The sequence below is a fragment of the Hypanus sabinus genome, chromosome 27, assembly GCF_030144855.1.
Source record: "Hypanus sabinus isolate sHypSab1 chromosome 27, sHypSab1.hap1, whole genome shotgun sequence".
Classification (NCBI taxonomy): domain Eukaryota; kingdom Metazoa; phylum Chordata; class Chondrichthyes; order Myliobatiformes; family Dasyatidae; genus Hypanus; species Hypanus sabinus.
In genome coordinates this window covers 39029010-39056507 of record NC_082732.1, presented here as the reverse complement: position 1 = coordinate 39056507, position 27498 = coordinate 39029010, and the positions used below count along the sequence as shown (strand labels likewise).

Sequence of the window (27498 nt, the reverse complement as noted above, 5' to 3'; positions counted from 1 at the left end):
TATGCAATTACCCAAATTGAATATCGCCCTCTGTACATTTTCTCTGGAGCATCAGAGGCTGAGGTATGTTTATAAAACTGAGGCATGGCTAGGGTAGACGGTCAGAATCCTTTACCCATTATAGAAATATAGAGGACCGTGCATTTAAGGCAAGAGGAGGGAAGTTTAAGGAAATGTGTGGGACAGGTTTTTTTTAACATAGAGAGTAGTAACTGTGCTGTGGAGTATGACATTGAGCGATCACAGTCTTTCCATGACCATCAGAGTACTTGGCAAATTTTCACACAGAAGTGCTTTGCCATTGCCTTCTTCTGAGCAGTGCTTTTACAAACAGATTCACTGCCCTCTGGCTAAAACATTCCTTCCTCATCTCTGTTCCAAAGGGTAGACTGTGATGTTTAAGAGGCTCGTGCAAGGAATTGTGAATTATTGATCATGTATAAGCAGAAGAGATTTAGGGCCGGTGTTCTGAAAGTCCTGTTCCTGTGTGGTACTGTTGTTTGTTGTACACTCAGTGGTCACTTTATGAGGTACACCTGCTCGTTAATTCAAATCTCTAATCAGCCAATCATGTGGCAGCAACTCAAGGTATTAAAGCATGCAGACATGATCAAGAGGTTCAGTTGTTGTCCAGATCAACATCAGAATGGGGAAGAAATGTGATCTAAGTGACTTTGACTGTGGAATGATTCTTGGTGTCAGACGGAGTATTTGAGTATCTCAGAAACTACTGATCTCCTGGGATTTTCTCACACAACAGTCTCTAGAGCAGAGGTTTCCCAACCTGGAGTCTACGGATCCCTCAGTTATTGGTAGGAGTCCACGGCATAAAAAAATGGTAAGGACCCGTGGTCTAGAGTTTACAGAGAGTGGTGTGAAAAGCAAAAAAACATTCAGTGAGAGGCAGTAGTGTGGGTGAAAAGGCCTTGTTATTGAGCGTGATCAGAGGAGAATGGCCAGACTGGTTCAAGCTGACAGGAAGGCGACAGTAACTCAAGTAACCACACGTTACAACAGTGGTGTGCAGAAGAGTGTATCTGAGTGCACAACACATAGAACCTTGAAGTGGATGGGCTACCGCAGCATAAGACCACGCCTGGTTCCACTCCTGTACCTAATAAAGTGCCCACTGAGTGTGAGTCCTAATTAGGCTGAGCCTTTGATAAAATTCAGCCTTTGGATCCCATGTCCAGGGTACCACTGCACAGACATGGTGGCGCTGAGTTCTCTTTTCTCAGAGGGAGTAAGTAGAGAAGTTAGCCGCCCTTTCAGATGAGTGTCTCTGCCACCTGTTCATTGATGGTGTTGTGTCACGGAACAAGTGAACCTTCGTTGGCAGGCGGCCACTAGACAGTTCCTCTTTTATTGACTTCGTGGTGAGTCTGCACCTGGCGAGGGTGACTGAGGCGAGGGGAAGTAACGGGAAGGGACTAATTGGGCAGTCCTCGGAGGAGTCTGCACAAGACATAGACATACAAGCAGAATTGAACCATTTGGCATATTGAGTCTGCTCCATCGTTCGATCGTGGCTAATTTAAGTTCAAGTTCAAAGTAAATTTGTTATCAAAGTAGGTATAGGTCACTATGTACAACGGTGAGATGCACTTTATTGCAGGCATTCACAGTAGGACAAAGAGAATAATATCAATGAAAAACTATACATAAGCACTGACAAGTAATCAATGTACAAAAGACAAGCTGCGCAAATACAGATAAAGGTTATAAATAAACCAGTAAATAATAAATAAATAATACTGAGAACATGAGTTATATAGCCCTTGAAAGTGAGTCTATAGGCTGTGGGAATCAGTTCAATGTTGAGGTGAGTGCAGTTGTCCATGCTAATTCAGGAGCCTGATGGCTGAAGGGTAATAACTGTTCCTGATCCTGGTGGTGTGGGACCTAACGCTCCTGTACCTTCTTCCCAATGGCAGCAGCCAGAAGAGAATATGGCCTGGATGGTGGGGGTTCTTGATAATGGCCACTGCTTTTTTCTGGCAGTGCTCCTTGTAAATGTGCTAAATGTTCGTGGTGGCTTTTTCCATGATGGACTGGGCGGTATCCACTACCTTTCGTCCCTCTCAACCCCATTTCCGGCCTTTTCCCCGTAACCTCTCGCATGTTTGCTGTTGCCCAGAAGCGTCGGCACTTCTATTGACTTCGCGTGCCAGGCGTGGAGCCTTTGTACCAAGGGTCACTCAGGAAACTTCCTCCACACACTGCCTCTAAATTAGAAGCTGTTGTGAGAAACGGTGGTGTAGGGGGAGGGGTTTGGTGGGCCAGGAGTGTGGTTACTCTTTCTCTGGTGCAGAGTGTGTAGTTTCTGTTCTGCATTTGGAATTCCTGTTATTAGTTTGCAAGTCTGTAAATTAATTGAGTGTTTAGTGTCACTGATTTCTAACTTCCCCTCAACCACATGGCTGACACCTTCAAGTGAAATTTGTGCCAAGGTAATGTCAACAACAGCATATATAATCTATAGTAAAGCAAGATGACCCCACGTATGTCAGGGATCAAACTTACTTGCCATATACAGTACATTTACATGTATTAGGAGTTTGCTGTGGTGTGCTGGGACAACATGCAACAGAAACAACTTTCAACAATTATACAGAATAAAGAATTGTATGGAAAGATTGGATAGGTTAGGACTTTATTCCTTGGAATGTAGAAGATTGAGGGGAGATTTGATCGAGGTATACAAAATTATGAGTATAGATGGAGTAAATGCAAGCCAGCTTTTTCTATTGAGGTTGAATGAGACTACAACTAGAGGTCATGGGTTAAGGGTGAAAGGTGAAAAGTTCAATGGGAACACGAGGGGAAACGCCTTCATTCAGAGGGTCGTGCGAGTGTGGAACAAGCTGCCAGCGCCAGTGGTGGACACGAGCTCGACTACAACATTTGAGAGAAGTTTGGATACGTACATGGATGGGAGGGGTTTGGAGGGCTATGGTCCCGGTGCAGGTCGATGGGAGAAGGCAATTTAAATAGCATGGACTAGATGGGCCAAAGGACCTGTTTCTGTGCTGCACTTTTCTATGACTCTATAAAAAATACAGCTGGTACAGAAATGGAATAAAATATGTATAAATACATAAATACCAGCATGTATTTACAATGTAAACTGCATTACAAAAAATTGTTTAAAGTGCTTACAGTACAGTGCAGTGACTGGGGGAGGGGGCAGGGGCTAACTAGAATAGTTGATCAGATTAACTGCTTGGGGGTTGAAGCATTTAAGATGACATACATGAGGAAATCTACAGGTGCTGGAAATTCAAACAACACACACAAAATGCTGGTGGAACACAGCAGTTCAGGCAGCATCTATAGGGAGATGCACTGACTGACCTGACGAAGGGTCTCGGCCTGCAATGTCGATAGTGTTTCTCCTTATAGATGCTGCCTGACCTGCTGTGTTCCACCAGCATTTTGTGTGTGTTGTTTTAAGGTGACATAATTGTTTTAATTTAATGGCCCCATGGTGCTTTCCAAAAGTTCCATCACACGCACAACCCCAAATTGAGGATATTTTCAAAATGCAATACCTCAAGAAGTCAGCGTCCCTCATTAAGGACCCTCACCATCTGGGACACGCCCTCTTCTCATTGCTATCATAAGGGAGGAGATACAGGAGGCTGAGGACACAGAATCAGAAGGACAGCTTCCTCCCACTTGCCATGAGATTTCTGAACGACGCATGAATCCAAAAGCACCATCTCTTTTGCATTATTTATTTTATCTCATAATGTACAGTGATTTGTTATGCTTGCACTGTACTACTGCTACACAACAAATTTCACCACCAATCTCAGTGACTCTGATGCCGAAACCTTGGCTAGGTCTTGCTGGATCCCAATACAGATATTTGCTCGTCAATTTGAGCATTGTATGGTCAGTGAGCTTGTCCACCTTCAGATCTGGACTGAAAGACTGCAGGAAGGGACTTATTTTTCTCTCCAGCTCTTCCCTCTCCTCCTCCAAGCACTCGAGCTTGCTGCTACAAAGGACGTAGCACTCTACTCATAGTCCGTCAAACCCTGGGAGGGGTCACCCCTCGGCCTCCAGCCTCCATTGGACTCACAGACAATGGGCCTCTGAATTTCCCAGTGGACTTGGAAACCCAAGGCTTTGGCCATTGGGCCTCGTCTTCCAGGCTTCTGATCGACTTTCAAGCTTTGATCTTTGGTATTGACCCTGGGACTCATAGAACATAGAATAGTACAGCACATTACAGGCCCTTCGGCCCACAATGTTGTGCCGACCCTCAAACCCTGCCTCCCATATAACCCCCCACCTTAAATTCCTCCATATACCTATCTAGTAGTCTCTTAAACTTCACCAGTGTATCTGCCTCCACCACTGACTCAGGCAGTGCATTCCACGCACCAACCACTCTCTGAGTAAAAAACCTTCCTCTAATATCCCCCTTGAACTTCCCACCCCTTACCTTAAAGCCATGTCCTCTTGTACTGAGCAGTGGTGCCCTGGGGAAGAGGCGCTGGCTGTCCACTCTGTCTATTCCTCTTAATATCTTGTACACCTCTATCATGTCTCCTCTCATCCTCCTTCTCTCCAAAGGGTAAAGCCCCAGCTCCCTTAATCTCTGATCATAATCCATACTCTCTAAACCAGGCAGCATCCTGGTAAATCTCCTCTGTACCCTTTCCAATGCTTCCACATCCTTCCTACAGTGAGGCGACCAAAACTGGACACAGTACTCCAAGTGTTTTATAGAGCTGCATCATTACATCGTGTCTCTTAAACTCTATCCTTTGATTTATGAAAGCTAACACCCCATAAGCTACCCTATCTACCTGTGAGGCAACTTTCAGGGATCTGTGGACATGTACCCCCAGATCTCTCTGCTCCTCCACACTACCAAGTATCCTGCCATTTACTTTGTACTCTGCCTTGGAGTTTGTCCTTCCAAAGTGTACCACCTCACACTTCTCCGGATTGAACTCCATCTGCCACTTCTCAGCCCACTTCTGCATCCTATCAATGTCTCTCTGCAATCTTCGACAATCCTCTACACTACCTACAACACCACCAACCTTTGTGTCATCTGCAAACTTGCCAACCCACCCTTCTACCCCCACATCCAGGTCGTTAATAAAAATCACAAAAAGTAGAGGTCCCAGAACAGATCCTTGTGGGACACCACTAGTCACAACCCTCCAATCTGAATGTACTCCATCCACCACGACCCTCTGCCTTCTGCAGGCAAGCCAATTCAGAATCCACCTGGCCAAATTTCCCTGGATCCCATGCCTTCTGACTTTCTGAATAAGCCTACCGTGTGGAACCTTGTCAAATGCCTTACTAAAATCCACGTAGATCATATCCACTGCACTACCCTCATCTATATGCCTGGTCACCTCCTCAAAGAACTCTTATCAGGCTTGTTAGGCATGATCTGCTCTTCACAAAGTCATGCTGTGTCCCTGATCAGACCATGATTCTCTAAATGCCCATAGATCCTATCTCTAAGAATCTTTTCCAACAGCTTTCCCACCATAGATGTAAGGCTCACTGGTCTGTAATTACCTGGACTATCCCTGCTACCTTTTTTGAACAAGGGGACAACATTCACCTCCCTCCAATCCTCTGGTACCATTCCCGTGGACAACGAGGACATAAAGATCCTAGCCAGAGGTTCAGCAATCTCTTCCCTTGCCTCGTGGAGCAGCCTGAGGAATATTCCATCAGTCCCTGGGGATTTATCTGTCCTAATGTATTTTAACAACTCAAACACCTCCTCTCCCTTAATATCAACACGTTCCAGAACATCAACCTAACTCATATTGTCCTCACCGTCATCAAGTTCCCTCTCAGTGGTGAATACCGAAGAGAAGTATTCATTGAGGACCTCGCTCACTTCCACAGCCTCCAGGCACATCTTCCCACTTTTATCTCTAATCGGTCCTACCTTCACTCCTGTCATCCTTTTGTTCTTCACATAATTGAAGAATGCCTTGGGGTTTTCCTTTACCCTACTCGCCAAGGCCTTCTCATGCCCCCTTCTTGCTCTTCTCAGCCCCTTCTTAAGCTCCTTTCTTGCTACCTTATATTCCTCAATAGACCCATCTGATCCGTGCTTCCTAAACCTCATGTATGCTGCCTTCTTCCACCTGACTAGATTTTCCACTTCACTTGTCACCCATGGTTCCTTCACCCTACCATTCTTTATCTTCCTCACTGGGACAAATTTATCCCTAACATCCTGCAAGAGATCCTTAAACATCGACCACATGTCCATAGTACATTCCCCTGAAAAAACATCATCCTAGTTCACACCCGCAAGTTCTAGCCTTATAGCCTCATAATTTGCCCTTCCCCAATTAAAAATTTTCCTGTCCTCTCTGATTCTATCTTTTTCCATGATAATGCTAAAGGTCAGGGAGCGGTGATCACTGTCCCCCAGATGCTCACCCACTGACAGATCTGTGACCTGACCCGGTTCATTACCAATTACTAGATCTAGTTTGGCATTCCCCTTAGTCCACTGTTGACGTGACCCCTGAACTCCAGACTCGCCAGTGATGAGACGCCATTATGAGGGGTTCTCGCACTGTGGGACACACCCAAAAGCTCAAGGGGGCAGTTCACCACCACCTCAAGGGTAAATAGGGATGGCCAATTAACTGCTGGCTCAGTCTGTGAAGTCCACAGCCCTTGAAGAATAACAAAAACTCAGACATTTTAGGACTCTCAACTCACTATGGTGCAAAACCACAGGAATTATACATTGGCTGGCCTTTAGCACAGATATACTTACCACTTCCATTGAAAGGTTCACGGGATCATTTATTATCAAAGTATGTATGCAGTATGCAACTCTGAGATTCGTCTTCTCCAGATAGCCATGAAACGAAGAAAACCATGGAAGCCTGATTCAAAGAGGGAATAGCAAATCCACCCACCCCGTGCAAAACAAAGAACGGCAGCATGACCATCAACCCTCCCACCACACCCCCCTCCCCTGCAAAACACACCAGAGGAACATCAACCCCTCCCCCCCCCCCAAGCTATCTTGGATATCTAATTCTATTCTATTCTGGATATCTAATAGTCTCTCTTCTGAACCGAATTTGTTCTCAGAACTCGAGCCCTGCTTGTTGTGTGGCTTGACCGTGCTGTTGCGCATTGATACACGATGCAGCAGGGGTTGTTTTTGTTACGCTGATGGATTAGCAGTTTGCAGCTCACTGTGCCTCGTTGCATTGTATGTTCATACTGACAGTGAGAGAGTAAATGTTTGGTATCAGAGGACCGTAATGGCAAGGTAAACCTCTCGAGGCTGAGTGATTGATTTGGAAACAGGAGTTTTAAAACCTTCTAGAGCAGCTGAGGAATTTCAATTATTGATTATATAAATCAAGAATAAAATATCTCTTATTAGTAGTGGAACTACTGATCTATAGCATATTATTGTCTTTAGAGAAAGGAAATGTATGTCAGATTTATTGTCAAAGTAAGTGTATGTCACCATGTGCTACCTTGAGATTCATTTTTTTGCAGGGATTTATAGGAAAATAAAGAAATGTAATATAATTTATGAAAAACTACTCATAATAAGTACATAAACCAAGACTGTCAAATAACCAATGTTCAAATGATGACAAATTGAGCAAATAAAAAATAAATAACACTGAGAACATGAGTTATAGACTTGTGGGTTGCAGAGTCCTTGAAAGTGAGTCCAGAGGTTGTGAATCAGTTCAATGATGAGGTGAGTTAAGTCATCCCCTCTGGTTCAGGAGCCTGATGGTTGCAGGATAATAACTGTTCCTGAACCTGGTGGTGTGGAATCTGAGGCTCCTGTACCTCCTGCTGGATGGTAATAGTGAGAAGGGGGGCAAGATCTGGGAGAGGAGAGATCTTCAAAGGTGGGCTACACCTGGGGACAACCTGGAAGACTGCACCAGACAGGGAACTTTGGTGAGCTGCTATTGGCAACTTGTGCCCCAGTAGGTGATAGGAAGAAGTGCTGTGTATATAATATTTGAGTAATATTATAAATGTACTGATTGATTAAGCATTCTTTGGTTGTTTAAATAATTCATTATGGGTTATATGTATCAGAATGTGTGTGCCTCGCTTAAAGTGAAGTACATGACTTTCCTGTCTTTAATTTCAATTAGTTTTGGAGTTACAAAACATAACAAGGAAGAGGAGAAAGAAAAAGACTTATTTGCATGTAAGAAGTGGGTGCATAAATGCCCTAGACCATTCATTTCATGTCACTTAATGCAAAATCCTCCCATAAGTACATGGTCAATGAACTGCAAACTCTTCCAGGGGCAGTGAAGCAATGTAATCAAGTTACAAAGTACACCTTTTACAATTTAACTGAGGAGACTGTCAAGCCATTGTATGAGGAAGAGAGAGGGAGAGTGAGAGAAAATGAAAGGGAAAAAGACTTTTTAAAAAAATTAAACCTCTTGTTTTCCACTTGGGATGTCCCAAATAACTACTTTGAACTTTAGGTACTGTTATAATGTAGGGAACATGGCAGTCAATTAGCTCCTATGAACAGCAGTGTATCAATGCCTGGATCATCTTATTTTGTCAATGAGTAAACTATTGAAAGGACCTAGTTCATCAATGGTGCTCACATCCTTTTGTCCTTTTTCGGTCTCTAGTCGCTGTCTTTGTTGACCGTATTTTCATTTTGTATTTTAGTGTCTCAGAAACATCCAATGCAAACACAAGGCTGTGCTAAGTTGAAATTCAAATGAATAGTGATGGAATTATGGACTCCACAAGTCAAGTTTTCTTCTGATGCAAAGAGGTTTGTGTCTGTTTATATTAGTACAGCAATGCGTGTTTGCGTAACCTCCTCGATAGTTGCCTAAAGTTGTTATTGCACTCTGACCTTTATATATTCTCCACAGTAATGGAAGGTTCCTCAGTATTGCACATATCTCATGTTCTAGAAAGTTCTGTGCATAATTAGACCATAAGTTATAGGAGCAGAATTAGGCCATTCAGCCTGTTGAGTCTGCTCCACCATTCAATCATGGCTGATTTATTAACCCACTCAAACCCAATCTCTTGCCTTCTCGCCATAAACTTTGATGCCTTTACTAATTAAGTACTTATCAACTTCTGCTTTAAATATACTCAGTGACTTGGCCTCTACAGCAGTCTGTAGCAATGAATTCCACAGATTCACCACACTCTGGCTAAGGAAATTCCTCCTCATCTTTGTTCTAAAGAAACGTCAGTGTGTTCTGAGGCTGTGCCCTTTGGTCCAAGACATTCTCAGTACTGGGAAGATCTTCTGCATGACCACTCTGTCTAGGCCAGGGGTTCCCATCCATTTTAACCCATGGACCAGTACCATTAAGTTGGGAACCCCTAACTAAGGACTTACAATATTATTTCAGGTTACAAATCTACCAGACCTTTCAGACCATACTGGGTGTGAAACTCCACATTTTTTAATATTTATCCTACCCTAACCCATTTTGTCCTCCTCATGCTCTCATCAGCTCTGCAGATTTTACACTCGTCTACCCTCTAGGGGTGATTTACAATGGCCACTTAAACTTCCAGCACATGTGTCTGGGATGTGGGAGGAGACCAGCGCACCTTGGGGGCAGGAGGGGGACTCACAGGGAGAATGCACAAACTCCACACGGACAGCACAGGGCGTCAGGACTGAACCTGAGCTGCTGGAGGCATGAAGGCAGTACCTCTGCCACCGTGCCAGTTTCTGGTCCATACTTCCAGTGAATTGTTGGCAGTGATTGGTCGCTAGTGTATTCAGGACCAAGGATTAGAACATAGACCTTACATTACAGCGCAGTACCAACCTTTTAACCTACTCTGAGGTCAATCTAACCCTTCCTCCTACATAGCCCTCCATTTTCAATCATCCATGTGCTTATCTAGGAGTTTCATAAATGTCCCTAATGGATCTACCTCAACCACCCCCCCGGCAGCACGTTCCATCAGCCACCACTCTCTTAAAAAAAACACTTAACCTTTACTTTCCTTCAATCGCTTTAAAAATCAGGCCCCCCTCCCCCAATATTAACCATTTCCACCCTGGAAGAGAGTCTCTGGATATCTATTTGATCCATGCCTCTTACCTTGCACGCCTCTGTCTAGTTGCCTCTCATTCTCCTTCACTCCAAAGAGAAAAGCCCTCGCTCATTTAACCATTCCTCATAAGACATGCTTTCTAATCCAGATGACATCCTGGTAAATCTCCTCTGCAGCATCTCTACAGACTCCACGTCCGTCCTACAATGAGGCAACAAGAACTGAACATAGGTGTGATCTAACCAGGGTTTTATAGAACCGCGACACTACCTCGCAGCTCTTGATGGGAATATGAGCGCAAAGATGCTCAGCAGGTCAGGCAGCACCTATGGAGCGAGAAACAACAGCTTGAGTCAATAAGCCTTGATCAGAACTGAAGAAGTGAGAAAACTAGTCTTTCTGAAGTTGCAGAGGGGGTGACAGGTTAGCAGGAGCAAAGTGTTTGTCCCTGAAACCCTCCGCCCTGTGCTAGCTTTTGAAGAAGAAGAATAGCCCTTAACTCGGCAGTGGAGTTATCAGGGCACCGTCATGGCAGTGTTTATGTAGCAAGCTTTTCTTGTTCTCACGAGGCCGAGTTGCTAGCTTGATGCTCAACCTGATTTGGACTCGAACTCGGGAACTTTTGCTCCAAAAATTGCGCCACCAAGTGGGACACTAACTTTTGGTCACCTGTCATAATGACTGCTTGAGATCCAAGGCATTGCCTCAGAATAAAGGAACGTCCCTTTAGGACAGAGATGAGGAAGAATTTCTTCAGCCATAGAGTGGTGAATCTGTAGAATTTGTTACTGTGGAGGTCCTGCATTAGACATATTTAAGGCAGAAACTTTAATGTTCTTGAATGTTCAGCAGCTATATTTCATTAGGAGGTTGGTGAGATTTGGTTTGTCACCTAAAACCTTTACGGATGTACCGTAGAAAGCATTCTGACTGGCTGCGTCACCGTCTGGTGTGTGGGGGTGGGGGGAGCTACTTCACAGGATGGAAAGAAGCTTCAGAAAGTTTTAAAATTAGTCAGCTCCATCTCAGGTGTAGCCTCCATAGTATCCAAGACACCTCATTGTGGTGCCTCAAAAAAGTGACATCCATTATTAAGCACCCCCATCACCCTCTGTTACCATCAGGAAGGAGGTACAGAAGCCTGAAGGCACATACTCAGCGATTCAGGAACAGCTTCTTCCGCTCTGCCATCCAATTCTGAAATGGACAGTGAACCTGTGAACACTATCTCACTTTTTAAAAATATTATTTCTGTTTTTGCACTATTTTTATATATACTTACTGTAATTTATTTTTCTTTCTATATTTATCGTGTATTGCATTGTCCTACTGCCACTAAGTTAACACATTTCTCAGCATATGCCAGTGATGTTAGGGCTGATTCTGATTCTGAATGGCAGGGGAAGTTAATGGTTAATGACAGGAGAATAAGGTCGAAATAAAAAAACAGCCTAATTAAATGGCAGAGTAGACTTGATGGGCTGAATGGCCTAATTTGGTCCTATATCTTATGGTTTTAAGTAAATCCTTGTCACCTAGTGATAAGGAGCAAGGTTCAACTTTATTCGCCACAGCCATTTACATGTATTACTAATTTGCTGTGGCATGTTGTCCTGACATGCAACAAACACAACATTCAACAATTCTACAGAAAAAAAAGATTTATATAAAAATAAATTTATAAGTATGGATACGGAATAAAATGTGGATAAATACCATCTGAACATGATTAAGATGTTCTTTTTCACAACCACAGTAAGTTTGAGCGGTGAGCTTGCATTGATGAAGTCCGTGCCCTTTGTACACAACGCATGACAAATCTTGTTAATACCAGTAAATGCTACATTAGTTTTACTGCATTAAGTGTTTGGCTTAAGTTAAAGTATTAATAGGAACATGTCGAGGCACTGTGCAGTTTTACCAGTGTATCCTTTTAAGAGCTTAGACATTTGTTTGAGTGTAAAACTGATCCCGTGGAACTAATCAGTGGCATTCAGGGAATGAGCGTAATTCAATTGGTCGATTCAATGATCGACAGCAGATGTTTTGGCCAATTGCGACGCAACTTTGTAAAAAGTGAATGTGACTCTTAGGAGCGTTTCTGTGAGGGTTGCAGCCGCCTTGAAATTCGTGGTTTCCTGCACACCGGTTTGTTTTGCTAGTGGTGACATGTTTGGTCTGCTTTTTAATGAAAACCTCTACAAAAAGATGTTTGTGCAGCGGAAATAATTATCAATGATTAGTGAACTAATATTTTCTATAATAATTAACACATTAGAGTCACTGAGTCATACAGCATGGGAACAGGTCCTTCAGCCCATCAGAATAGGGCTGACCTCAAGCCCTTGTTCACTCGTCCCACCCTATTATTCCTGTGTTTTCATCAACTACACGATGGAAGTTCTTGGCTCAAAACGTCGACTGGTTTTTCCTTTCTATTGATGCTGCCTGACCTGCTGAGTTCCTCCAACATTTTGTGTGTGTATGTTTCTACCAATTACCCCCAAATTCTCCAACTTGCATACACTAGGGGCAACTTACAGTGGCTAGTGACCTACCAACCTGCACGTCTTTGGGGTGTGGGAGGAAAGTGGAAGAATACGACCTTGACACTACTGGAGGTCAGGGTTGAACCAGGGTCACTGAAGTTGGTTCTTTCAGCACAAATTTATCTCCTCAAACGTAAACTTGTTCAAGGTACATTTTACTCAAGAGAAATGGAGTATAAGAAGGGTTGTGCTGGCAGTGGAAAGGGTCCGGAGGAGGTTTACAAGAATGATCCTGAGAATGAAAGGTTAATGTATGAGAAGTGTTTGAAGGCCCTCGGTCTATACTTGTTGAAGTTTAGAAGAATGAAGGGAGATCTCATTGAAATCCATCAGATATTGAAAGGCCTAGATAGAGTGGACATGGAGAGGATGTTTCCAGTAGTGGGGGTGTCTTAGAGCAGAAATCACACTCAGAATAGAAGAGATGAGGAGGAATTTCTTTAGCCCGAGGGTGGTGAATTTGATTAGTAAGGGCATTCAAGGTTACGGAGAGAGGGCAGGAGGATGGAGTTGAGATGGATAATAAATCAGCCATCAAACAAGAGAAAGACTGCAGATGCTGGAAATGCAAGCAACACACACAAAATGCTGGAGGAGTTCAGCATTTTCTGTGTGTTGTTAAATAAATCAGCCATGAGCAAAAACTGGAGCAGACTCAGTGGGCCAAATGGCCTAATTCTGCTCCTAAGACTTATGGTCTTCATCATCATCGTTGTGTACTGTGTTGTATGATGTGGATGATCATGGTCTTTCCATGACCATGTCTGTCCTTGGTAAATTTTCCTACTGAAGTGGTTTGTCTTTGCTTTCTCCTGAGCAGTGTCTTTACAAGACGGGTGACCCCAGCCATTATCAATACTCTTCAGAGATTGTCTGCCTGGTGTCAGTGGTCACATTACCAGGACTTGTGATCTGCATCGGCTGCTCATACGACCGTCCACCACCTGCTCCCGTGGCTTCATGTGACCCTGATCAGGGGACTAAGCAGGAGCTACACCTTGCCCGAGGGTGACCTGCAGGCTAGCAGAGGGAAGGAGTGCCTTACACCTCCTTTGGTAGAGATGTATCTCCACCCCTCCACCCAATTACGGCTTATGGGCTTAAAAATATTTTTTTGTACAAATGGGACATAGCAGTATTTTCATGCACTGTGCCAAGCACATCATACTGGTTTATTCTATGGCAACGTGTCATCGGTGCTTGATTCTCAAACTTTCCACTTAGGAAGGTTAGAGAGGTTATTACATGAGATTCAGTAATTGTTTGGCCAGTGATGGGAGGCCTTTCCAGCAACTGCTCCAAGTTTAAATGTGGCATTCAGCATGGATGCCTGGACCACTGTACAATGTCTGGTTGTGGACGACCCCATGTACTGAAAAATCAATGAGATGTCTTTCACTGAACTCACGATCTTTGAGCAGTTCTTTATTATCATTACCAGAAATAATACGTTCAGTCTGATGTCTGGTTACAGAATCTACAGAAAGGTCTGAACCTACAAGACAGCGGCAGCATCTTTGCTGGTTGGAGTGAAGGCTTGTTGTTCTTTGCCACTTGTCCTGTACAGGTCAAATCTTCAGGGGCCTCTGCTGCACTTTCTTGCAGAGTATGAGCACTTCTGAGGAAGTTTTGCAAAAAGGCCACAGGAGAAAATAATTTTAATTCCGATTCCCATTCCTGTTCTGACGTGTCAGTCCATGGACTCCTCCTGTGATATGATGAGGCCACCCTCAGGGTGGAAGAACAACACCTTAAATTCTGTCTGACTAGCCTGATGGAATGAATATCGATTTCTCCTTCCAGTCAAACAAAAACCCCTCGCCCCCCTGTCTTCCATTCCCCACTGTGGCCTCTTACTTCTTCTCACCTGCCTATCACCTCCCCCTAAGTTCCCTCGGTTTGTTAATTTCCATAGATGCCACCTGGTCTGCTGAGTTCCTCCAGCGTTCTGTGTGAGTTGTATGGGATAACATAGGACTGAAGTTACTGAGCTGACAGTTTCGGGAACCTGGCTCAGGAGGCATTCAAGTAGATTTATCATCGTTCAGTCTGACAAAGCAGTTTTCAAACCTGACACAGCAGCAAGACAATTTCATTAAAACCTGGGAATGAGGAGAATATAAAATCAACACACAAACCCATTGGTTTGTCATTAGACCATGAGACATAGGAGCAGAATTAGGCCATTCAGCCCATCGAGTCTGCTCCACCATTCCATCATGGCTGATCCTGGATCACACTCATTAAACTCATTGGCCTACATGCTTGTACCAATCTGTGACTGGATCATGACTGTTCTCACCCAGTGTAATTGCCCCAATAACAGCAAATGTCACAAAACCCCCATGTGACCAATAGGCAAATTTGCCAATGATACCATTGTGGTTGGACCAATCACAGGCGCAGACACAAAGGATACTACAGATGCTGGAAAGCCCAGATAGAGTGGACATTCTGAATATGTTTATTTGTCTAGGACCAGAGGGCACAGCCTTGAAACTGAAGGGTATCACTATCTGATATTAAAAGGCCTAGATAGAATGGACATGCAGAGGATGTTTCTTATTGTGGGAGTTTCTAGGACTGGGGGCACAGCCTCAGAGTGCATTGACGTCCCTATAGAACAGAGATGAGGAGGAATTTCTTTAACCAGAGGGTGGTGAATCTATGGAATTCATTGCCACAGACAGTTGTGGAGGCCAGGTCGTTGAGTATATTTAAGTGGAGGTTGATAGATTCTTAATTAGTAAGGGTGTCAAAGGTTACGGGGAGAAGGCAAAAGAATGGGATTAAAGGGGAAAATAAATCAGCCATGATCAAATTTTGGAGCAGATTCGATGGGCTGAATGGTCTAATTCTGCTCCTATATCTTATGGTCTTATGCCATAGGAAGTGAGAGCCATGATGATGTAGGCATGACCTGGAACTGAGGACAAAAGAGACTGCAGATGTTGGAACTGGGGAATTGAGACCAACTTGGTTAGAGATCTATGGAGGATACTCTAGCTTCCGCTCGAGTGCAATGGAACGTGGTGCATTCGGGTTTATTGAATTGCAGGTTGGTTATATAATTTTACTTTAAAAAGGACACTTAACAGTTTTCCCATTGCACTTCCCTCTGTTGGCTTCTTGGAACCAAGTACCAGAAGGTACCAGTGTTACTACCGAGGCAGCGGTGTAAAGTTAAGGACCAGAGATGAGTGGCAGCTCCAACTTTTTACAAGAGGACTCAATTTCGTAGCTACACCGAGTCATCCAGCCCTACAGCATGGGAGGTACAGACCTTTCAGACAACGAATAGAGTGGTGTTGTGGTGGAGCTACCAGACTGATGATCCAGAGAACCTGAATATTGGTTATAAAAAATAATCCATTTTAATAAAGTTGATGTTAACAACAGGAGTAGAAGTATAGTGGCTACATTACCTGGCCAATTGATCATAGACCCTCAGCACTGGGATATTTTGTTCACAGCGCTCTGAAATATTTATTGCGATACAATGCAGACCAGACCCTTCTGTCCCTTCAAGCCGCACTGTCTAACAATCCCCCGATTTAATCCTAGCCTAATCGCAGGATAATATACAATGACCAATTAGCCTACCAACGGGTAGATCTTCGGTCTGAGGGGGACGGGTGGGGGGGGCCGGAGCACTTGGGAGAAAATCCAGGTGGTCACGGGGAGAACGTACAAACTCCTTACAGGCAGCGGCAGGGAATTGAACCCGGGTCACTGGGATTGTAAAGCATTGTGCTAACCCCTACACTTGACCTTGAGATGTCTCAATCCAACGAGGCCTGCTATTTTTCACAGAGAATCCAACCAAACTATCTATCCAAAAAGTAAGAGTTATGTGAACGTAGTAACCTTGGCAACCAATCTGTGCAAAAAGAGTTCCCACAGTTTAGTGTGAGAAGGTCAAGATACAGGGGTTCACAATGCTTTTTATGCCATGTACCAATACCATTAAGCAAGGGGTCTGTGGATGCCAGGTTGGAAACCCCTGTCAGTTATTTAACTGGCCAGGATTTAATGGGGTGGAGAAGGATAATAAATCAGTCCTGATGAAATGGTGGAGCAGCTTGATAGGCCAAATGTTCTAGTTCTGCTCCAATGCCTTCTGGTCTTCTGAGACTTGAGGGAGAATTTTCTCACCCCTCCTTGGCCTAGTCAGGTGGAATCTTTAGAGAGAGGAAACCAACCTTCTGGAGGAACTCAGCAGGTTGAGCAGTACGTTTCCAAAGCTCAAAGAAAATTTATTATTCAGGTACATCTATGTCATCGTATGCAGCCCTGTGATTTGGTTTCTTGTGGGCATTCATGGCAAATACAAAGAAACACAATAGAATCAATGAAAAGACACACGTGACAAGTAACAAACGTGGAAAAGGCAACAAATTGTGCAACTACCAGATGGAAAAAAGTAATAATAATAATAAATAAATAAGCAATAAATATTGAGAACATGAGTTGCAGAGTCCGTAAAAGTGAGTCCATAGATTATGGCCTGAAGTATCAGAAGAGGACATGCTCTCAGCATTGGATGCTGTCTTTTTGAGGCATTGACATCTGAAGATATCCTTGAGGTGGAGAGACCAGTGTTCAGGATGGAGCTGGCTAAGTTTACGACCCTCTGCAGTTTTATCCAATCCTGGAACTGAAAATAGAGTGACCGGTGGATAGTGGAGGGGGTGGGGTGGACAGCTGAGGGCTGTGTCCAAGCTAATCGTCATGAAGCTGGTAAAGAGCTCAAATCCACGCGACCCGTTTTAATTGATAGTGAGCCAAATGGATTTAGTCTACTAGCAGTTCAGAGTAAATTTATGTCACTATATACCACCCTGAGATCTATCTTCTTGCAGGCATTCACAGTAAAGCAAAGAAACACACCAGAATCAATGAAAAACTAAACACGCCAACGTGCAAAAGATAACAAACTTGCAAATACAAAAAGAAAAGCAAACTAATAATAAATAAATAATATTGAGTACAGGAGTTGTAGAGACCTTGAAAGTGAGTCCATAGATTGTAGAGTCAGTTAACTGCTGGGGTAAGTGAAGTTATCGACTCTGGTTCAGGAGCCTAATGGTTGAGGGGTAACTATTCCTGAACCTGGTGGTGTGGGACCCAAGGCTCCTGTACCTCCTTCGCAAAGGCAAGCGAGAAGATAGCATAACCCAGATTGTGGAGGTCCTTGATGATGGACGCTGCCTTCCTGCGACAGCAGTCCTTGCAGAAGTGCTCAGCGGTGGGAAGGGTTTTACGCTTGATACAGGAATAAACCAGAGAGAGAATTGTAAGTAGCTATTTAGTTTATCAGCCAGGGTGATTCATAATGGATGGGTGATTGTTTTTACTATAAAGTGTTAAGATAAGCTGAGCTGTGGCAGACTGAACCACAATTCACGCCTGTAGCCGGTTGTTTTTAATGGGTAGTACACCACAGCCTCCCACACACCTCCATGAATGACTAAGCAAGGCAATTTTCTTTGTGAGTTCAGGTAACCATGCTCGTTCTGATTGCTTCCTGCTGAAGGAACGTACTCTCTGTCTAATTGTAGCGGCCAAAAACATTTTTATTACTGCCGGGTAAACAGAGATCGAGCCTGGTCGTAGTCAGGCTGTGTTTTTCTTCTTTTTTTAAAAAAAAACAAATGTCCGTGTATGTGACAAACACGAGTAAATCTGCAGGTGCTAGAACTCCAAAGTAACACACACAAAATGCTGGAGGAACTCAGCAGGCCAGGTAGCATCTATGGAAAAGAGTAAACAGTCAACATTTTGGGCTGAGACCCTTCTTCAGAACTGAGAGATGCCTAAATTAGAAGGTGTGGGGGAGGGGAAGGAGGTAAGTTGGTAGGTGATAAGTGAAGCCAGGTGGGTGGGAAAGGTCAAGGGCTGGGGAAGAACGAATCTGATAGGAGAGGAGAGTGGACCATAGGAGAAAGGGAAGGAGGAGGGGTCCCAGGGGAAGTGTTAGGCGAGTGAGAAGAAGTGAGAGGTCAGTGGGAGTAGAGAAGGGTGGATGGGGAAGTTTTGAAGAAGAAATCAATATAATAGGTTGGAGGCTACCCAGATGGAGAATGAGGTGCTGTTGCTCCGCACCAAGGGTGGCTTCATCTTGTCACAAGAGGAGGCCATGGATCGACACGTTGGAAAGGGAATGGGAGTTGGAATTAAAATGTTCAGACACAGGGAAGTCCCGGTTGAGGTGGCTGGTGCAGAGGTGCACAATGAAAAGGTCCCTGCCTACGTGACACTTTTCATAACTTGGGTGGTCTGAAGTGTTTTACAGTCAATACTTTTTGAATTGTATTCAGTGCTATTACCTAGGACATAATGCAACCATTTTGACTACACCCATGATCCCATAAGTCAAAGGGACAGAATAAAACCATTCAGCCCATTGAGTCTGCTCGTAGCATAGTGGTAAGCACAACACTTTGCAGTACCGCTGGCCCAGGTTCAATTCCCGCCACTGCCTGTAAGGGGTTGTGTACGTTCTCCCCGTGACCACATGGCTTTCCTTCTGGTGTACCGCTTTCCTCCCATAGTCCAAAGAAGTATCATTGGTAAGTTAATTGGTCATTGTAAATTATTAATTAGGGTTAAATCAGGGCATTGCTAGGCATTGTAGCTCGGAGGGCTGGAATGGCCTGGTCTGCAGTGCATCACAATATATAAATCAATAAGCTTTTCGATTATGGCTGAAGGATTTTCCCTCTTAACCCCATTCTCCTGTCTCTTCCCCATAACCTTTGATGCCCTTGCTCAGAAAGAAACCAGTCAGACTCCACTTTAAATATGCAACCTGCCATCTACAATATGCCTTCCTATAATCTGCCTTTCAGTCCGTCCAAGAGACTGCGAACACCTCGGGCTGGAGCACCGTGCCCAGAAGCGTGCCAGTTTGTGCGTAGTGTTCCACTGGTTCTGTTGTATTTCCTGTTCTACTATAACTACCTCAAGAAAATAAATCCCAAGATACTATATGGTAATATACACAATGGCCAATAAATTAGGTTCACCTGTACACCTTGTTAATGCAAATATCTAATCAGGCAGTCATGTGGCAGCAACTCCATGCATAAAAGCATGCGGACGTGGTCAGGAGGTTCATTTATTGTTCAGACCAAACATCAGAATGGGGAAGAAATGTAATCTGAGTGACTTGGCCTGTGGAATGGTTGTTGGTGTCAGATGGGGTTTGCTTGAGTTTCTCAGAAGCTGCTCATCTTCTGGGATTTTCGTGCACAACAACCTCTTAGAGTGAGGATTCCTGACCCTTTTTATGCCATGGACCAGTACCATAAAGCAAGGGGTCAGTGGGCCCCAGGTTGGGGATCCCTGCTTTAGAGTTTACAGAGAATGGTGCAAAAGTCAAAAAAATTTCCAGAGAGTGGCAGTTCTGTAGAAGAAAACACCTTGTTAATGAGAGAGGTCAGAGGAGAATGGCCAGACCAGTTCAAGCTGACAGGAAGGCAACAGTAACACAAATAACCATGTGTTACAACAGTAATGTGCAGAAGAGCATCTCTGAACGCACAGCACATTGAACCTCAAAGCTGATGGACTGCTGCAGCAGAAGATCACAGACAAATACTCAGTGGACACTTAATTAGGTACAGCAGTGTACTTATTGTCCTGTTTTATCTAGTTTAGCTTTTTTTTAAAACTTGAGTGAAGACTTGCAGTTCCAATATATTTTGTCCGAATATACATTGAAAATAGCCATCGGTGCACAGACAGGATTCCTACTGCAAGGAATGCTGGGCAATAATCTGGTGGAGGAACTCAGTGAGCAAACAATTTTAAAAACAGTGAGGTAGTGTCTGTTCAGAATCTAATGGCAGAGGGGAAGAAATTGTTCCTAAAAGATTGAGTGTGTGTCTTCAGGCTCCTGTCACACCTCCTTGATAGCACAATGAAAAGAGGACGTGTCCTGGGTGATGGAGGTCCTTAATTATGGGTGCCTTTTGAAGCCTTTTCAGGAGTCGTGATATAGGGTTTTGAGGTCGACAGTTCTCTTCCTCCCATAGATACTGCTTGACCTGCTGAGCTCCATTAAGCCTCCAGACTGTGTGTAGCTCAGATTCTGGTATCTACAGTCTCTTATGTCTCTAAAACGGTGAGTTTCCGAGCCACAGTTTTCCAGTTCTCTCTTTTCTAGTTCCTCCTCCTACCACTTCAAATGGAACACATTAATAATTAGGGGCTTTTCACTTATTTCTGTAATAAATATTTTCTTTATGAGTTATGTTTACACATGAAGCGAGATTGACCTGCACATAACATTCTTGGGTGTGTTGCTTGTGAACACAAACGGTGCATTTCACTGTATGTTTCGATATACATGTGAGAAACATAAATCCGAACATTTTAAAAGCATCTCTGGCATACAGGACCAATACTTGGTGAGGCTGACAAAGATTAACATTTGTAATTGAAGCACACTTTGACCCCGAGAAATTCAGACAGCCGATCTTACATCGGAGAGTGTTTAATTTTTAACGATCAAGGATCAACTTTATTTGCCCTGTACATTTACATGTATTAGGAATTTGCTGTGGTGTGTTGGTCAAGGCATGACATGCAATGAAAAGCAACAGTCAACAATTATAAGAATAAAGATAGAGGTTAAAGTACGTATATGGAATAAAATATGGATAAATACATAAATACCTTTATGTATTTGCAAAGTAAACAGCATTATGAGAAGTGGTTTAGATGCTTACAGTGACGGGAGTAATAGATGGAGGGGGATGGGTGGGGCTATCTAGAATGGTTGATCAGATCAATTGCTCGGGGAAAGAAATTTTTAAGATGGCATGAAGTGTTTGTTTTAATAGCAATATACTACTTTCTAGAAGGGAGTTTTTTTTAGGAAAGGCAGCTTGCTAAGTAGCTGACAGACGCACAAAGTGCTGCAGGAGCTGTGAATGTCAAATTATCCTGTGGTAAATTTATTTGTCTGAATCTAGCTTTCTCCGATTGCATTGTTCCTTTGAAGAGATAGGAAGATCAGAATGTCCTCGTGCACCCTGTGCCCTTTAACCTCAGTTTCTCTCTATGGAAACAGCCATCGATTGATCTGTAGCTGGCCTCCTTCCAAGCAGACAGAGAGCAGCCAGCAGTGCCCAGTGCTCCTGTCGCACGCGTTGTGGGTGGAGTTAAAGAGAGCAGTCTGGTCTGCAGATGGCTGCGACTCTTCACTGGCTCCTGGACTCTTGCCACAGGAGACCTGAGCTGCTGGCCACCACTGCCTGTGCCTCTAATCTGAGAAAACATCTGTCTCCCCCACCACGCAGGCCAGCCTTTCCACAGAAACAGTTCAATAGCAAAAGCAGTTGGGTCATTAGATTAGTGGCTTCCTTTAATTCTGGGAGCTTTCAAGGCAGGCAATTGATAATGTTAGTGGAAGAGCATGACATTTTGAGTATTTCCAGGGAGTTTAACTGCTGTTTGTGTTGCACTTACAATATGTTTTTTAAATGGTGTTTTGTTTGAAATACTGCGCACTGTGGGAAAGTAGTTTCCTGCGTGTGTTTGTCTTGTTTGTGAACGTGGCTTTGTGAGTGAATATGTGTGTGTGTGTGTGTGTGTGTGTGTGTGTGTGTGTGTGTGTGTGTGTGTGTGTGTGTGTGTGTGTGTGTGTGTGCGTGCGCACGCGTGCATTCATCTTTGTGTGTGTCTCATCTGTGCATGTGCATTTCTGTGTGAATGTGTATGCATATGTCTTCGTGTGTACATGTGTCAGTGTGTGTGCATGTCTTCTCTGTGTCTTTGTGTGTGGATATGTCTTTGTGTGTGTGTGTGTGTGTCTGCTTTTCTGTGAGTGTGTATGTCTCTGTCTCTTTGTCTTTGTGTGAGCGTGTGTGTATGTGCTTGTGTGTCTTTCCATTTTGTACGAATGTGTGTGTATCTTTGAAGGTATCTCTTTGTTTTGGTCTTTGTGTGTGTTTGTGTGTGTGTGTGTGTGTGTGTGTGTGTGTGTGTGTGTGTGTGTGTGTGTGTGTGTGTGTGTGTGTGTCCACATCTTTTTATGGTTGTCTGTGCGTGTTTGTGAGTATCTGTGTCTCCATGTGTCTTTTCTGTGTGAGTGTGTGTCATTTTGTGTAAGTTTGTGTGTTTCTGTGTGTGTATGTATGCATGTCTCTTTGTGTGTGTTTTATGTAGAGTGCTTTCAATCGCTTGAAGCCACATGCAAAAATGAGTTTGATGTTAATCAGCTGAGCAGTTTCACAATTCTTGCAGTTGAGCAAAGGGAAGTGTTTACTGAGAGGTAGCAAGTCTTGAAATGTGTTATTGTTTAAAAGGGAAGCGCAGATGCTCTAGTTCTGGAACTGCTTGCAACACTTCGCAATCACTCAGTGCTTTCTGATCGATCACAACAGCCACAAGAATACTACAGTAGCATAGATGAGCCTCCTACACAGTTTATCAGATTAACCCCAATTTAAGAGGGAAGTAGGATATTTTATTGCCAGGAACAGTTAAAAAAATTTGTCAACTGAGATGTACTTTAGAGTGGCCACGGTCTGCAATTTGTCTCCATTTTGGGTTCATTCCAATGTTGGGTGCTGGGTCTCACCCTGTCAGTCACACTAAGGTTCAGTAGGTTCGGACATTTTTAACTGGAACATAGGAGAATGGTGGGAGATTTGATAGAGGTATACAAAATTCCTAGGGGTATAGCTAGGGTAAATGCAGACTTTTTCCACTGAGGTTGGGTGAGACGAGAACTAGAGAACGTAAGTTAAGGGTGAAAGGTGAAATATTTAATGGGAACTTGAGGGAGAACTTCTTCACTCAGAGGGTGGTGCAAGTGTGGAGTGAGCTGCCAACGGAAGTGGTAGATGTGGTTTCAATTGCAACCGAAGGGAGAGGGCCAAACCAGTCCTGATGAAGGAGCACAGCCTGAAACGTCGACTGTTTTTTCCCCACCGTAGGTGGAGGAACTTGCTGAGTTCCTCTTGTATTCCGTGCGGTTGGCACCATTTATACCTGAAAGGCCTGAGTTGAACCCTGGTGAATTTGCAGGCTGCTGGACTGCCAGCTGGTCTCTGTCCAGTTCTGGATGGAGGTCCCAGCACGTCCCTAGAAAAAGTGTGGGAGATGAGGAGCCTTCCCTGGGTAGGAGATGTTGCTAGCTGTCGTGACAGAGGAATATGTCATCCAAGTGAGCAAGCAGGCCTCGCGCTCTGGGGCTGGGTATGCTCTTGTGTGCCCGTCGAGAAGAGGTGGAACCCCAGTTGGATGGGCTGCCTTCAGCCCAAGTTCAGAAGACCCTCTGTCCTATTTATTTATTATATTTTGTATTTGCACAGATTGTCTTCTTTTGCACTTTGGTTGTTTGTCAGTCTTTACTGGTGTATAGTTTGTAAGTAATTCTATTGTGTTTCTTTGTTCTACTGTGAATGCCTGCAAGGAAATGAATCTCAGGGTTGTGCATGGTGGAATTACTTTGAACTTTTCCTACTACTTGTTCTGCTCAAACTCCAGAAAGCACAAGTCAGGATTCTGAGGGAATGCTGGCGACAATCAAGGAAATCCACAAATCGTGGCGATAGGAGTTGGAGGTCAGTGAGCAATGGTGTATAGCAGGATCACTGGCAGGACTCTTGTTGTCTGTGATATATAGATAATGACTCCGATGTGAATGGAGGAGGTATTTGTATGTTTACAGATGACACAAAGGTTGGTGGTGTTGTGGATAGTGAGGAAGATTGACAAGTATAGAGCAGGACACAGAAAGCTACGTGGAGTGTTGTTAGATGGAACTTAACTTTGATAAAAGTAATACTCTGGTATTTTGGGAGGTCAGAGAGTGGTGGGATATACAGCAAATGGTGGGGTGCTGAGAAATATTGATGATCTGAGGGACCTTGTTAGTGCATGGAACATAGTAGAGCATGGAGCAACGCACACAAACCACTGGAGGAACTCAGCAGGTCAGGCAGCATGTATGGAAATAAATAAACAGTCAACATTATGGGCCGAAACCCTTCATCAGGACTGGAAAGGAAGGGGCAAGATGCCAGAATAAAAAGGGTGGGGGAAAGGGACAGAGTGATAGATGATGCTTGATGGGTGGAGGAGAGGGGGAATGAAGTAAGAAGCTGGGAGGTGATAGGTGGGAAAGGTAAAGGGCTGAAAAAGGAGGAATCTGATAGGAGAGGAGAGTGGATCATGAGAGAAAGGGAAGGAGGAGGGGTACCAGGGGAGGTGATGGGCAGGTGAGGAGAAGTGAGAGGTGGAACCAGGGTGCGGAGATGACGAAGTACACCACAATACAGGCTCTTCAGCCTATGATGCTGTTGGACTTTTTAACCTACTCTAAAATCAATCTAACCTTGATCAATCTATCTCCGTGCCTGTCTAAGTAACTTAAACGTCCCTAACGTATCTGCCTCTACCACCCTCCCCAACAGCGCGTTTCACATTCCCACCTCTCTTTGTGTAAAAAAAAATTACCTCTTTCATCTAGTTTTCCCCCTGCCCCCAGAGGCACTAGCTTTCCCAACATCCAAGACACCTTCAACAGATGATGCCTGAAAAAGGTGGCATCCATCACTAAGGACCCCCCCCCCTGCCATCACTAAGGACATGCCTTCTTCTCATTGCTGCCATCAGGGTACAGGAGCCTGAAGACCCCCTCTTCTCATTGCTGCCATCAGGGAGGGGGTACAGGAGCCTGAAGACCCCCTCTTCTCATTGCTGCCATCAGGGTACAGGAGCCTGAAGACCCCCTCTTCTCATTGCTGCCATCAGGGTACAGGAGCCTGAAGACCCCCTCTTCTCATTGCTGCCATCAGGGAGGGGGTACAGGAGCCTGAAGACCCCCTCTTCTCATTGCTGCCATCAGGGTACAGGAGCCTGAAGATCCCCTCTTCTCATTGCTGCCATCAGGGAGGGGGTACAGGAGCCTGAAGACCCCCTCTTCTCATTGCTGTCATCAGGGTACAGGAGCCTGAAGATCCCCTCTTCTCATTGCTGCCATCAGGGAGGGGGTACAGGAGCCTGAAGACTCCTCTGCCATCCGATTTCTGAATGGGCACTGAACCCATGAACACCACCTCACTATTTTTCCCTCTCTTTTTACACGACATATTTAATTTGATCTTTCTCTTTTTTATATATACTTGTAATTTATATATTTTTAAATTATGATGTATTGCAATGTACTGCTGCCACAAAACAGTGTATTTCACGACATATGCCAAAGGTATTAAACCTGATTCTGATTCTGTGCTTTTCTGAAATCAACTTAAAATTAAAGTTCGTCCATAGATCCCTGAAAGTGGCAATAGAAGGAGAAAGGATTACCCCTTCTGTTTTCTTCACCTCCTTCTGCTATACCCCTCCCCGCTCCCTTTCTCCCATTGTCCACTCTCCTCTCCTATCAAACTCCTTTTTCAACCCTCTACCTCTTCCACCTATCACCCCCAGCTTCTTACTTCATCTCCCCCCTTCCCTTCCACCTATCCTCCCCCTCACCAGGCTTCACAAATCACCTGCCAGCTTGTACTTCTCCCCTTCCACCTATTTTCTTATTTCTCCCCCTTCCTTTCCAGTTTTGTTGAAGAATCTCAGCCTGAAATATGGACAGTTTATTGCTCACCATAGATGCTGCCTTCAGCATTTTGTGTTTATTCCTATGGATTTCGAGCATCTATAGAATACCTTGTGTTTATGATGCTGCATGCTTGCCTTCATCGGCCAGGGGGCAGCGTATAACATCTATAAGACCATAAGATATAGGAGCAGAATTAGGCCATTCGGCCTATTGAGTTCGATCTGTCATTTCATCATGGCTGATCCATTTTCCTCTCAGCCTCTTTCTCCAGCCTTCTCCCCAAAACTTTTCAAGCCCTAACTAATCAAAAACCTATCAACCTCCACCTCAAATGCACCCAATGACCTGGCCTCCACAGCCATCTGTAGCAATGAATTCCACAGATTTCTGGCTAAAGAAATTCCTCCTTATCTCTGTTCTAAACAGACACCCCTCTATTTTGAGGCTGTGTCTTCTGGTCCTCGACTCCCGCACCAAAGGAACCATCCTCTTCACATCCCCTCTGTCTAGGCCTTTCAGCATATTTTATGTGTTGCAACTTTACAAAACACTGGGTAGACCACACTTGGAGTATTGTGTGCATTTCTAGTTGCCACACTATAGGAAGGATGTGGTTTCGCTGAAGAGCATGCAAAGGAAATAGACTAGGATGTTGACTGGATTGGAGAACATTGGTTATGGGGAGAGATTTCATAAACTGGGTTTGTTTTTGCTGGAGCGAAGGAGGCTGAGGAGCAAAGTAATAGGGGCCTACACCATTATGAGAAACACTGGCTTACAGCCAGAATATGTTCCCTTTGGAAGGGGCATCAAAAACGAGAGCGCAAAGGTGCAAGGAAGGGGTTTTGAGGTGATTTCAGGGGAAAATTTTGTTTTATACAGATAGCAAATATTCTGAATTATTTTTATTAACTAATTTGTGGTAATATTTTGTTTTATGTGCTGTGTACGATATCTGTTTTGTGGGTGCACTGTAGTCCGGAGGAACGTTGTTTCATTTGGTTGTATACGTGTACAATTTGAACCTGACTGACATCTGGAATTCAGAATCAGGATCAAGTTTATTACTGACATCCCATCTGTCATGAAATTTGTTGTTTTGCAACAGCATCACAGTGCAAAAAAACAATCACTACAAGTTACAATAAGAAATATTTTTAAAGAATAAGTGGTGTAAAAGAAGAGCAAAATGTGAGGTAGTGTTCATGGTCGATTCAGATATCTAAAGCTAAAATATTGAGAGTGGATTTTCCTCTTTCCTGATGGTAGCAATGTGAGGGAGCCAGGTACAATCGCTACCTTCAAGAAACATTT

General features: G+C 44.0%; 1 protein-coding gene across 3 annotated transcripts in view; it reads left to right on the top strand.

Annotated features, from left to right (window-relative positions):
• Positions 1–27498, top strand: part of pik3cd (phosphatidylinositol-4,5-bisphosphate 3-kinase, catalytic subunit delta) — a 248283-nt gene that overhangs the window by 66464 nt on the left and 154321 nt on the right. For 2 of the 3 annotated variants that reach the window (XM_059952276.1, XM_059952277.1), the window contains one exon: positions 8692–8800. The exons of the other annotated variant lie outside the window; for it this stretch is intronic. The gene's annotated coding sequence lies outside the window, so the exon portion shown is untranslated. The remainder of the gene's footprint in view (positions 1–8691; positions 8801–27498) is intronic. 3 annotated transcript variants of the gene reach the window in all.